Here is a 14,246-nt window from a genome sequence, read left to right on the forward strand (position 1 = left end):
CTTTCTCCTCCTATCTCCCCAGTCCGACCTCCCTCCGAACCTGAAAAAAAAATGCAAGACCTCAGAGTCTGGCTCTTCTCCTTCTGGAGAGGCCAACTTTAATGGTCCCAAGTTTGTCCGGTAGCACATCTTTTCTCATAGCCAAATTGCTATGGATGATGCTTCCCTTCGAAATCATCTTCAAATTTTGGTTCGGGGGGGGGGGGTGTTTGGACTGCTGGAGTATGCACTGCTCTACTTGATATTTTGGACAAAACTCCTTTGAGTTCTTTGGGGTCTTACCAAAAAACTATGGAAGACCTTCAAGGGAGGATTGTCCTTTATCAAGAAGAGGAGAAGCGGCTTCAGGGGGAGGTTGCCTGGCTGAAGGATGAGCTAGCCCAGCTTTAGGAGAGGGAGAAGAAGCTAATGGGTCAGTGTGCCATGGCGGAGGGTCTGAAGGAGAAGGCGGAGCAAAATTACATCAGGGTCTTTTTCTAAAAATATTGATCTTCAAAGGCAATTAGAGTCTAATCGGCAAGCTTATTAAGAGCTGGAGGACTCGATTGTGGAGAGCTTGGAGGAGGCTTGGAGGGTTTTCAAGGAACAGGTTGGAATTATCACTCCTGACTTGGACCTTTCTCCTCTCCATCCCGACAAGATCGTTGTTGATGGAGCTATTGTCTCCCCTCTTCATCCCGAGATGGACTCTGAGCTGAAGACTCATGGGCAAAGGATTGTTGAGTCTCCTCCTCGTAAGGAGCAGCAGGAGGAATTCCTGCCAAGTTCTTCAGAAGCTCCGACTTCCGCTGCCGAAGAGACCGTTCCGACTCCTCCTGTTGCAGATCTGAGCTCCCTTCCTCTTGGTGATTCCAATCCTTCTTCCAATTGATTTTAGCTACTTGAGGCCCGGCTTGTGGGCCCCTTTGAACAATTTATCTTTTATATGTTTGTTGTGGTGGTCCTTGACTTTCCTGACCTTTTGGCCGTTAACAAAAAATGCTGCTTGTTTGGTTGCCTCCTTTTGAATAAGGGCTTCTTACGAAATATTTTGCTCATGTATGCTTGCATTAATTTTGATGCTTTTTGTGGAAAAACCCTTTGATTTTGTGCAAAAAATCTTTTTGTTAGGTGGGTTATCTTTGTTTGAGCTATTGCAAGAACTTTTTCAAAGACTTGAGACAGCTTCTACCTTTAGGGGTTTTTCTATCTCTTTTATATTCCTTACGCCTTTAATTTTTGCTTATTGAATTGTTTTCGTAACCTAGGTTATTCTTGCGATGCATTTTGAATTTCTTGGGTGCTCCGACTAGTTAGTCGTTTAAGTGGTTGAGATCCCGAGTTAACATGATCGTCTTTGTAACCTCTTTACACCAACTTATACCTCGTCGTTTTATCCTGCCGACTACTTAGGTCGGTCATGGGATTTTCACGCTTTTTCGAACTTAAATCGGTGTGTTTCGTAGAATAATGATAATAACAATGGAATAAAGAGATAGCCCAAAAATATTTATTGATTGATAGAGGTAACTTTTTATAAAAGTTTAATTCAGTTACTAATGGGTTTTAGGACTATCAACCCTTAGCCCTCACTTTGATGCCTTGTTAAAACCCCCTTCAGGAAAACCCCTTTTTTGGGAAAAAACTATGAAGTTGAGAAAAAGAGTACATCAGGGAGTGGAGTTCACTTCTAGCTATAATACCTCCTCATGTTACAAGTATGCCACAATCTTGGGAGCTCGGCACCACTCAAGTCAGTTACCTTATAATAGGGGTATTCACGGTGCGGTTTGGTTCAGTTTTTGATGGAAAAGTCATCCGATCCGATCGTCTAATTAAACTGCGGTTCGGTTTGGTTCGGTTTTTTTACCGAAGCCATCCGAACCAAACCAAACCAATTAAATTCGGTTTGGTTTGGTTCGGTTTGATCGGTTTTTTCAATCAATTCAAAAAAAAAATACTACCATACTATTTCACAAAGTCATAACATTGAAATTGACAAACACAAATACACAATAGCTAACAAAGTTAACCACTGATAAGTGATCACAACAGTTGCCAAAAACAACATCAAGTTCCATCGCAGTTGAAGATGAATTTGAATCTACATCTTTATCAAGGGGCAATTGTGATCACGTCACCTTTCATTCTCATTCAAAACATGATATTTCAAGTTTCTCACTCCAATATGATACTTGAAAATAGTTTAGTTACATGTTACCTCGTAATCAAGTAAGCGATTAATCTTGATCCCAGATCAAGATTACAAAATGGATCAATGGAATGAACAACAAAGAAGCTCCATCTGATGGAGTACAAGAAGGGAAAAATATCTTGGCACTAAGAATCACAAGAATCCTTAAGGAACAAATATAAATTTCACTGCCAAGTATGACACATATGTGAGGACCAATACATTTATGCCACTGCTAACTTTATGAATTGCAAATAAAACATAGCACATGTAGTAATGCTTACAAATGCACGTCTAAAATTTAACACAACCGTCATAATTTATGCAACTGCCAGGACAAAATTCCAAAATTCTTATGAAATGTCTCATTATATACCTGAATCATATCCTTCTAACTCATAAAAAGAGAAAAGCTCACACTAATCAACTTCATTCTTGCAAGCACAAATTATCAAATGGAATTCAAGGAAGGGATTATCAAGCAGAATTACTTAACTGTATAATATGCAACGGAACAAGATGTCAATTATATTCCAAAATGAAAAAGTCTCCATAATTCTAAATTGATAATTTTAAGGCTCCAACGTTGTCACCTGTTGCCATTCCCCAAATTAGGTGCCCAAGCAACATCTCGAACCCAATCTGTATGCATCTGAAGAGCCGGGAAGCAGTCCATCTTCCAAAATCCGTTGTTCAGCTTCCATACCTTCACAGTATTATCACAACCACCAGAACATAGCTTCTGTACAGGATCAAGCTGCCGCTGCACCAACAAGTGCACCTGGTGCCGTTGACGGTACCCATGACACAGAAGTTACACCAACTGGATGGGCTTGGTCAATCACTTATCCAGTGTCGCCCATATTTTCACTTGAACTGACATCAAACTGCATACACAAATACATTGAACAAAAAAATAAATTTACAACCAATTTACAAAATCAAGAGCAGAAACATAACAACAAATAAATTAAAAACAGAACAATACCAAGTCAGTAATAACCAGCAACAATACCAAGTCAGTAAACCAAACAATAACCAGCAACAATAAATCGAACAATGAATCAATAACCACTAAGCACAGGTGAAAGAGGCAAACAATCAAATTGTTCTAAGTTAATTGAGATCTGCAAAACAAACAAATATACAGTTTGAAATTGAATTAAAATTTTTGAGTCTTTTCTTAGCTTCTCAGATCTAACCAATGTCATCATACAAATAGCAAGTCAGCAACAATGAATCAACAACAACAATACCAACAATAAAGTAAACAATGCTAACAAAAATTAGTTAAATTACATACCTGACTGGGTGGTGGTCAGAAACGCTACTGGCTGGTGGCGTCACTGGCGTGGTGCTATGTTGGCCTGCTGGGTCAGTGGATGGTGGCATCGTGCTGTGCTACTGCTGCGTCGGTGGCCAGAAACGGTCCTCTATCCACTGGGTGCGAGCCTGTGACGGTGGTGTTGGCTGTGGCTGGGGCTTCGTGGACCGTGGTGCACTGGTGGGTGAAAAGGTCCTGGGAGCAGTGGGTGAAACGGCTTCGGCATTGGGAGGAAGGCTTCGAGGTGGTGGGAGCCTGGGAGGAACGGTCTCTTGCCGTCGACCTCGAGACTCAAGAACGTGGGTGACTGGGTCTGGGTGACTAGGTGCAGAGAGCGAGATTGTGGAAGAGATTCAAGAGAGCGTTAGGTTTCAATTGGGGGTGGGGGCTAGGTCCGCAGCGCTCATTTGGGGAATTGGGCGTGGGGGTGGGGGTGGGTTGGTTTTTTTAGGGTTTTTACTTCTCCGGTTCGGTTCGATTCGGTTGATGTTTTCATGGTCAGAACCGAAAACCAAACCAAACCGCAAAAAAGTAGCAAAACACATTTTCTTTGGTTTTTTCGGTTTTTGGTTTTGTTCGGTTTTCGATTTTTTCGGTTCGGTCCGTCGGTTTAGTTCGATCCGGATCGGTTTTGAACACCCCTACCTTGTAATACCCCTTTTCTGATGACTTCACTTATCTTATATGGCCCCTTACAATTAGCAGTGAGTTTTCCTTCACCTGACTTGTTGACTCCGATGTCGTTCCTGATTAGGACCAAGTCGTTTGAGGTGAAACTTCTTCGAATGACTTTTTTGTTGTATCTATTTATCATCCTTTGCTTCAGCGCTGCTTCCCTTATCTGGGCTTGTTCTCGGATTTCAGTGAGTAGTTCAGGTTCTTCTTTGTGTGCTTGAATGTTGCCAACCTCATCATGGAACCTCATCCTTGGACTTTTCTCGTTGAGTTCTATTGGTATCATGGCTTCTATGCCATAAGCATGTCGGAAGGGTGTTTCTCCTATGGCAGACTGAAGCGTAGTCCGATATGCCCATAGTACTTGAGGGAGTTCTTCAGCCCAGGCTACCTTTGCATCTTGCAACCTTTTCTTTAATCCAGCCAGTATAACTTTGTTGGCTGCCTCAGCTTGCCCATTCGCTTGTGGGTGCTCGACTGAGGTGAACTGATGCTTGATTTTCATGCTGGCTACGATGTTTCTGAAAGTAGAGTCAATGAATTGGGTTCCATTATCAGTGGTGATGGAATTGGGAATTCCATACCTTGTAATGATATTCTTGTAGAGGAACTTCTGACTTCTCTGAGCTGTGATAGTGGCCAATGGTTCTGCTTCAATCCACTTCGTAACGTAGTCCACTCCTACTATTAGATATTCACTTGTCCAGGTGCTTGGGTGAAGGGCCCTAGTAGGTCCAACCCCCATTTTGTGAAAGGCTATGGATAAGTTATGCTGCTAAGTTCCTCAGGAGGAGTGACGTGGAAGTTAGCATGCATTTGGCATGGCTGACACTTCTTTACGAACTCGGTGGCATCCTTCTGCAAGGTCGGCCAGTAGAACCCGGCTCGGATGACTTTCCTAGCCAAAGACCTTGCTCCGAGATGGTTCCCGCAGATTCCATTGTGTACATCCTCTAAGACTTCAGCCATCTTTGAGGTTGGGATGCACTTTAACAATGGCATGGATATTCCTCTTTTATAGAGGACATTCTTCACCAAGGTGTAGTTCTGTGCTTCCCTCCAGATTTTCTTGGCCTTTTTTTTCTTCTTTGGTTAGGATGTCGAATTTTATATATTCAATAAAAGGGGTCATCCACCCGAGTTCCAATCCGGATACTTCCAGGATGTCTTGTAGCCTCTGTTTTTGTGACAGAGGGTTCTTGGAGAGTTTTCTGGATCAGGCTTCTATTATTTCCCTCTGGCTTGGTACGTGCTAAATTGGATAGGGCGTCTGCTCTGCCGTTGAGATCCCGAGTTATGTGTTTGACCTCGGTCTCTGAGAACCACCTAAAGTACTCTAAAGTTTTGTCCAAATACCTTTTCATATTTGGGTCTTTAGCCTGATACTCCCCATTGATTTGAGAAGTCACTACTTGGGAGTCGCTGAAGACCACTACCATGGCTGCTCTGACCTCTTCCGCTAGTTTCAACCCGACAATCAAGGCTTCATATTCTGCCTGGTTGTTGGAGACCGGGAATTCAAATTTCAGGGAGACTTCTATTTGAGTTCCCTCTTGGGTTAACAAGTATTATGGCTGCGCCGCTTCCGATTTTGTTGGAAGAGCCATCCACATACAATTCCCAAGTTGTGGAGGCCTCCTCTTGATCTCCTGCATATTCTACAATGAAATCGGTCATACACTGGGCTTTAATCACCGTCTGAGTCTCATACTTTAAGTCAAACTCGGATAGCTCTATGGCCCGCTGAACTATTCTGCTCGCAATGTCTGTTTTTTGAAAAATTTGCTTCATGGGCTGGTTCGTTTGAACCTTTATTATATGAGCTTGAAAATAAGGTCGTAGCCTTCGAGATGCCACTATTAAGGCATATGCAAACTTCTCGAGTTTTTGGTACCTTAACTCGAGGCCTTGTAGACCTTTACTGGTGAAATACACTGGATGCTGCCTGACCTCATCTTCCCATATTGGTGCTGACGCCACAGCTTTGTCGGCTACAGACAGATACAGGATGAGCTCTTCCCTGACTTTAGGTCGGGTTAGAATTGGAGGTTGGCTTAAAAACCTTTTGAACTCCTAGAAGGCTTCTTCGCATTCAAGAGTCCATTCGAACTGACATCCTTTTCTTAGTAGAGAAAAAAGTGGTAAGGATCTCCGTGCTGATTCTGCCAAGAACCTAGAGAGAGCTGCAAGTCGGCCGTTTAGCTGTTGGACTTCCCCCAAACAAGTCGGGCTTTTCATTTCCAAGACTGCTCTGTACTTATCGGGGTTGGCTTTAATTCCCCTTTGTGTTATCATAAATCCTAAAAATTTTTCAGCCTCCATCACGAAGGTGCACTTTGCGGGATTCAACCTCATCCTGTTCATCCTTATGGTGTTGAAGACTTGCGAGAGGTCGGTCAAGAGGTCTGTCTTATCCTTGGTTTTTATCAGCATGTCGTCCATGTAAACTTCCATTAAACTCCCAATGTGAGGTGCAAACACCTTATTCATCAGCCTTTGATATATGGCTCATGCATTCTTTAATCCAAAAAGAATAACCACATAGTAATAATTTTCTCTAAGCGTGATGAAAGATGTTTTTTCTTGATCCGGTTTGTACATCGAAATTTGGTTATATCCCGAGTACGCATCCATGAACGACAAGTATTGATATCACGAGCTGGAGTCTACTAGGGTATCAATATTTGGAAGTGGATATGGGTCTTTTGGACACGCCTTGTTCAGGTCAATGTAGTCAACGCACATCCTCTACTTGCCATTCTGTTTCTTGATTAGCACTACATTTGCCAACCAAGCCAGATATTTGACCTCTCTAATGAAGCCGGCTTCTAGGAGGGCTTGTATTTGTTCTTTGACCACCTGAGCTCGTTCAGGATCGAGCTTCTGCCTTCTCTACTGAACAGGTCGTGATCCAGGGTATACAGACAGCTTGTGCGCCATGAGCTCGGGATTTGTCCCTGGCATGTCGGAAGCTTTCCAGGCAATGAGGTCGAAATTCTCTTGTAGGAGCCTTATCAGCTTCTGCTTCAAGTCTTCTTTCAAGTTGGCTCCTATGCTGGTATTCTTTCTGTCCTCTTGTCCAATTTGTACCTTTTCAGTCTTTCCCCTGGCCTGTGGTTGCAATTCTTCTTTAGCTTGGATTCCTCTGAGCTCAATGGTATGCACCTCCTTGCCTTTACCTCTCAGGTTTAGGCTTTCATTGTAGCACTTTCTCGCCAGCTTCTGGTCTCCCCTGATGGTTGCAGTTCCCTCTGGTGTTAGAAATTTCATGCACAGATGGGGAGTGGATACCACTGCTCCAAGCCGATTAAGGGTCGTTCTACCTATTAAGGCATTATAGGCCGAACCCACATCAACGACTATAAAGTCAATGCTTAGAGTTTTGGATTTTATCCCCTTTCCGAAAGTTGTATGTAGAGGTATAAATCCTAGTGGTTTTATGGGTGTGTCCCCCAGCCCATATAGGGTATCAAGGTATGCCCTTAATTCCTTTTCGTCCAATCCCAACTTGTCAAATGCTGGTTTGAACAGGATGTCGGCCGAGCTCCCCTGATCCACCAGGGTTCTGTGTAGATAGGGCAATACCCTGCCCGTCTTCTTTGGTGAAACAGATTGTTGGAAGGTTGGGTAGCTCGCTCCCGACCTAGTAGACTTTTATCAGATGTCTCTTATGAGATGACTTTGTAAGACCTCCTCCAGCGAACCCTCCTGAGATCATATGTATTTGTCATTCCGGGGTCCGTGGTGGGTCTCTCCGATCTTCGTCATCTCTCTTTCTTTTCCCATGATTGTCCGATCTTTGCATGAGGTATCTATCAAGCCGCCCTTCTCTGTCCAGCTTTTCTATCACATTTTTCATGTCGTAACAGTCATTTGTTGAATGCCCACAAATCTTATGGTATTCACAGTATTCGTTACGACTTCCTCCCCTTCTTGTTCTTGATGGGCCTAGGGGGAGGTAGCTTTTTAGTATGGCAAATTTTTCTGTAGATGTTGACTAGGGAAACTCGCAGAGGAGTATAAGAGTGAAAGAATGAGGGGGGGGGGGGTGGTACCTGCAAAGACACTTCGATGCCTAAGTTAGCATGGGGGTAAGCAGGTTTAAGGGTATTGGAATTTAGTGTTACCTGAGCATGTCAGTGTATTTATAGTGGTGATCCAATAACCACCGTTGGAGTAGTTCCACTTCTGAAGGTGGATAACCGTCCCTTTATCTTAGAGTTGTTAGGATATTGCTTCTGGAAGTGGGTTGAGAGATTTTAGGGGCAGTTACTTGATGAGTCCATATTTTATGATATATTTTGGCTTGATTTGAGTGGATTTCATCATATAAATCCACATTTATTCATCTAAATAGCATGCTTTTGTGATTTCTTCCTAAATTGTGCTTGAAAGTGAAAACATGCTCTTTTGTGCTTAATTTAGTCAAATTTTATTCACTTTAATCCCATTTGGTGTCTTGATGTATTTGTTAAGTGATTTCAGGTTTCCAAGGCAAGCATGGGTGGAAGAAGTGAGAAAAAGAGCATGCAAAAGGGAAGAAACCATAAAGAGATAGAGTTTGGACATTCCAGTATCCGTGCATGCGCACAAGAGACGCGTGCGAGCGCACAAGAGCGAGCACAGCGACGCATACGCGTGGAAGGAATTTCGCCAAATGACGCGTACGCATCACCCACGCGTACGCGTGACTCGAGTCACATGAGCTCATTAATGCAAATCACTAGGGGCGAATTCTGGGCCTCCAGAACCCAATTCAATCCATTTCTGAAGCTATTTGAGGCCAAAGTGAAGAGGAATGAGGGAGGGGGGAATTAGGTTTAGCTTTTACATGCTTTTCTCTTAGTTTTCTAGAAAGAGAAGCTCCCCCCTCTCTCTAGAATTAGGATTTTCTTAGTTAGTTTCCTTTTAATTTCAGCTTTTAATTCTTGTTTTAATGTAGTTTCATTTATGTTTCCATGCTTTATTGTCTTGTTCTTCTTCATCTCTCTTGTTATTTCCTTTATTTTGTCATTTTTATGTTTTTGGATACTTTTGTTAATTTTAATTTCAATGAATGAAATTTATGTTTTCAAGTTGATTATTGCTTTTTTTAGTTGTTATTGTCATTTTCTTGCTTTTCGTAGTTAGATTTTATTTTTGTTGCAATTTAATATTATTTTATTTTCATGCACACCAAGTGTTTGATAAAATGTTTGGCTTAGTTTCTACTTAGTTTTTCTCCACTCTTGGCTTGGAATTGATGACTTTGGTGACCCTTGAGTCATTGATGTCTATTCTTGTTTGATATATTAGAGTAGTTAGTTGATTTGGTTTCCCTTGACTCTAAGTGACCCAATAGTGTTGACTTAGGACTTAGGGATTAGAATCAACTATGCCTATTTGACTTATCCTCGATGTAGGGTTGACTAAGTAGATTAACTCTTCATAATCATCATGTGTTTGTGGTCAATGGCTAGGATAGGTAACCTTAACTCTCAATTACTTGCCAAGAGGTTTCTTGCATTTCAATTTCCCTTTCCTTGTATTTTATTGCTTTTGACTTTTCTTGCTTTGACTTTTATTTCTTGCATGTTTAGTTTTCACACTCTTGATTGAGAAATTGGGTGTTTGGGTGAAATTGAGTTGTGGATGTCCATTCCGCATTGTGTGAGGATTGTTAATTGGTTTGGTTTCCCTTGACTCTAAGTGACCCACTAGTGTTGACTAGGACTTAGGGATTGGAATCAATTATGCCCTTCTGACTTATCCTCGATGTTAGGATAGACTAATTAGGATTAATTCATACACAATTACCATGTTTGTGGTCCACAACTAGGATAGAAAACCTAAATTCTCCAATTCTCCCCCAGAGTCCTTTTTAGCACTTAATTTCCATTTTCCTTGTTTTAATTGCTTTCTTTTGATTCCTTGCATGCTTGTTTTACTTTCTTGCTATTTACATTTCTTGCCTCTCTTGCAATCCTCCAATCCCCATTTTGTTGATTTGGCTAATAATTAAACACTTAATTGCAATTCCTAGGGAGAACGACCCAAGGTTTAATTACTCTCGGTTATTTTGATTTGAATTTAACATTTGATTGTGAGATTTCATTGTTGATTTAGACTATGCTACTAACGAGTTGATTATTGCTTTTGATCGATTCTAAATCGACATAAATTCTCACTTATTAGTTATCATTACTTTTTTGAATAAGTGTTATCTGCCAGCTCATGTCGAGCCCAACCTCTTTGGAGAGGAGCCTATGTCTAGCCCGACCTCTTAAGATGAGGTCGGGTGGGTGGTGAAGGCCAATCTTTGGATTGGGCCTTTTTGGCTTATTTGGACCTGGACCATAGTGTTAGGCCAGGGTATGAACACTACTCATGAACAATCTTCTGTCTTACAAATAGCTCTAACCCTAACCTTATCATTCTTTGTAAATAAAATATTTTTACCCTACTAAATTGTATAGTCCCTGGTAACTTGCATAAATTCAGCTTTTAACTTGAATATCATACTAACCTCAAATTTCAGGTTTTTAAACTTGGTCTTTTCATTAAATTGAGAATAAACAATTGGCGATTCTTTATCAGAGTCTAACTCTTTACTAGAATCCTCTGAGTGTCACGAGTCAGCATCTGAGGCACCATCAAGATCATCATCATCCCCTTCTACACCTGCCAAGAAAAAATCAAAACATGAATGACATTAAACATTTGCCAAATCAACCAATAAATCAATACCACTAAGGAAACCCTAAACATACCAGAGTCAGAGCTTCCTTCATCCTCAAAACCCTCATAGCTAGAGTCATCAATGTCTATTTCTTTATCCCCTAATCTGGACTTAGGAGGCCTATGCTTCTCCCTGGCTTCAAACTTTGTGTTCTTTCTTGGTGCACTTTTTTCGCTGTCACTATCACTGTCACTGCTATACAAATTGTCCCATAGAATTTTGGGAGGCCTGTATAGTTCATCTTCAACACTCTCATATGAGTCATGAGAGTCAGAATCCTCTTCCTGAATGGGAGCTTCTTTTAGACACTTTCTAGATCTTGTGAGTCTGCATCCACTGGTATTTTCTTTGTTCTTATTACCTTCAAAGTTCTTGGCTGGTTAAGATGATGTTTTAGAATGAGGTAGAACTGTCTTATCTTGAAGGGTGTGGTGGGCTGAGAGTGGGGTTTTGTGGACTGCAAGGGAGCCTTCATGAGTTGAGAGGTAGTTTTGATGGGTTTATATGATAGTTTAGTGAGCTGAGAATTAAGCTTATTGGGCTTACTGGACTGTGAGGCTGGTTTAGTGGGCTGAGAATTGTGCTTACTGGGCTGTGAGGCTACTTTAGTGGGTTGAGAGGTTGGTTTGTTGGGTTGAGGGTATATTGTAGTGGGCATCTTGGCAGGTTGAGAATGGTGCTTCTTAGCCTGGGAAGAATTCTTCTTCTTGCTACTTTCTGCTTCTACAAAGAGCACATCTTTCTCCATGTTGTCCACTATATATGATTGTGAGATGCAATGCTCAAAGTATAGATTGATTAAATGTTGGTTCCTCTTACAATCTTTGCACATTGCAAGCAAATCTGCATTTGTCACCAACTCTTTTAATCCGGATGAAATGAAAACTCCAGGAACTTTTCACCAATAGTTTCTAACTTCAATGTATCCCAACTCCTTATAGTAACCCTTTACAAAGAACACATAAAGTGTGTTTCCTTCAACACCCATCAATACTTATGTATTATCAGGTTCATATACCATCTCTCTATCTTCACACTTTTTAAACAACCCACCATGGTGAATCACAAATGTCATTAATAAACAGACCAGTAATAGCTATTCTTTATGTGTCACCAACGACTAAACCCAGTTTGTACCAATCAACCATTAACCCAAAATAAACATGCAACGAAATCATCACTAAAATCAAACACCCCTAACTAAAAACCATCACAGAGCCAGTTAAAACAGCACATTCTCACACACTAAAATGATAAAAGAACATTCATACAAATCCTTGGTCACTCCAAACCCTAGCCTAAATCAGACGAACACTAAGACCACAACATTAGGAAGACATCACACCACATAATAACTCAAAAAACATGAAAAAAGTTTCATCCTTGCCTCTCACGATCGCAATGGCTTCTTCCACTATCAATGCTGCTCTAGGATAAGATCAACTCTGCATTCAGTAGCGACAACTCTTCTATTGTAATCGTCAACCAACACTAACAAATGTTGATGGGATGGTTCAGAACTTGGATGAAAGGCTTAGGACATACCTTGAGGGAGACGATACGTTTTGGAGCAAAACAGAGAGAGATGGTTGATAATGAGAGGGAGTTAGGCTTTGCAACGTTTGAATCTCTCTTCTTGACACTAAACGACGATGTTTTAAGTCTAGGAGAACATTGTATCAAAACTGCGTCGTTTTGATTGTGTGCCACGCTGGCACTTAACGACACACGTCAGCGAACGTTTGTCAACTCAGCGAAGGAGATGACAGAAGGACGAACGTGACCATGTTGGATATCTTTTGGGGACAAATTCGCGATTAATTTTATTTTTTGGAGACGAAAATGAAGATCAAGATATCTTTTAGGGACGATTTTGACTGTTAACTCCTTAAACTATTTTGGATTTGTATACACATTGAAATTGCAACTAAGTGATTTATTTTAAGATGAATTAGGACGCAACATATTTAAAGTTTAGACCATGACAAATTGACAATCGATATATTGCCTTATTGGTGTTGAAGAAAGTGTTCATGAACAACAATCTAATTACAATGAGTAAATGTAAAATTTCGTTATCTTTCACTGATTCATTTTCTCTTCTTTTATTTGAAAAATATCAAATGAAATTCAATTTTTATGAACAAAAATTCTATATTTAATATTTATGTACAAATTTTTATAGGGTTATTTCTAAATATATATCCAAAATTGTTAGGGATATATCTTTTACTTTTAATATATCTGCAAAATTTATATATAAAAAATAACTTGTATCCTAAAGAATTTAGGAGATACATCCTTAACCAGAGATTTCTTTAAGATTGATAATATTTAAAAACCAGTTTTGTTAGAATATGAACTTTTTTTTAACAATAATCAGCTAAAAAACTAGATAATGCTCAATGATTAAATATTTAGATTATTAATTAGATAGATAAAGTGAAACGAAAAGAAAGAATATTAACTGATTATTAGTTGAAAAAAATTACTTTCAAAGAAAGAATATGAACTTTTTGGCATGAAATAATTAATATTATTTTAAAAGCAAATGATAATCGACATTAGTTACTACCTGTGTCATTTATATCTTCTCATTATTTCAAAGATTTTATCCACATGTTACGGCCCAGGATTCCCACGGGTCAATCCGATCCGAGCTCCACCCGGCTCGACTACGCGCCTCTCAACCGATCCGGACACGCGTCCCGTACGGCTCTCCCGCAGCTACGGGACAGCGTCCTTGAGAATATGGGCCTGCCCTCCAGAGGGGCCCACTACTGACATGTATATAAGGGGAAGACTGGCTCTTCCCCCAAGGTACGTCACATCCCTACACCACCCTCATTCCGCCTGCACATATCCTGACAAGAGCGTCGGAGTGTCTTTGCAGGTGGCACCCCCCTTTTTCTCACACGAAGTGCTCGGGACCTCGCACCTCCTGGACTGGAAGACCGTGACCAGACGAGCCCCTTCCTTCACCCCAGATCCTGACCCGAACCGTTCGGTAACCGACCTACCGAACATTGGCGCCGTCTGTGGGGAAAGTCCATGGACTTCGTGCTAGTCCAAACTGGGACAGGCTGCGAGGCCGCGCCCCCTGTGCCTGGAGGAGGCGCCGTTCCGACGGAAACTCGACAACAACAGAGGTCGCCTCCAAGGGACACGACGCAAACTCACGAAAGACGCACCTTCGGAGGGACTGGCGACAACCACGCCAAGATAATGCAAGAGCTACGTCATAGGATGCAAGACTTGGAACGCAGGCTAGCGGAAAGAGAACACGACCAGCGCACTCCGGAGCAGAGCCCCACCCGCTCCCGTTCGAGGCGCACACCCAGCCCCCAATACGAGTC

This window comes from Arachis ipaensis, chromosome B5 (assembly GCF_059453495.1).
Source record: "Arachis ipaensis isolate K30076 ecotype BB chromosome B5, ASM5945349v1, whole genome shotgun sequence".
Classification (NCBI taxonomy): Eukaryota; Viridiplantae; Streptophyta; class Magnoliopsida; order Fabales; family Fabaceae; genus Arachis; species Arachis ipaensis.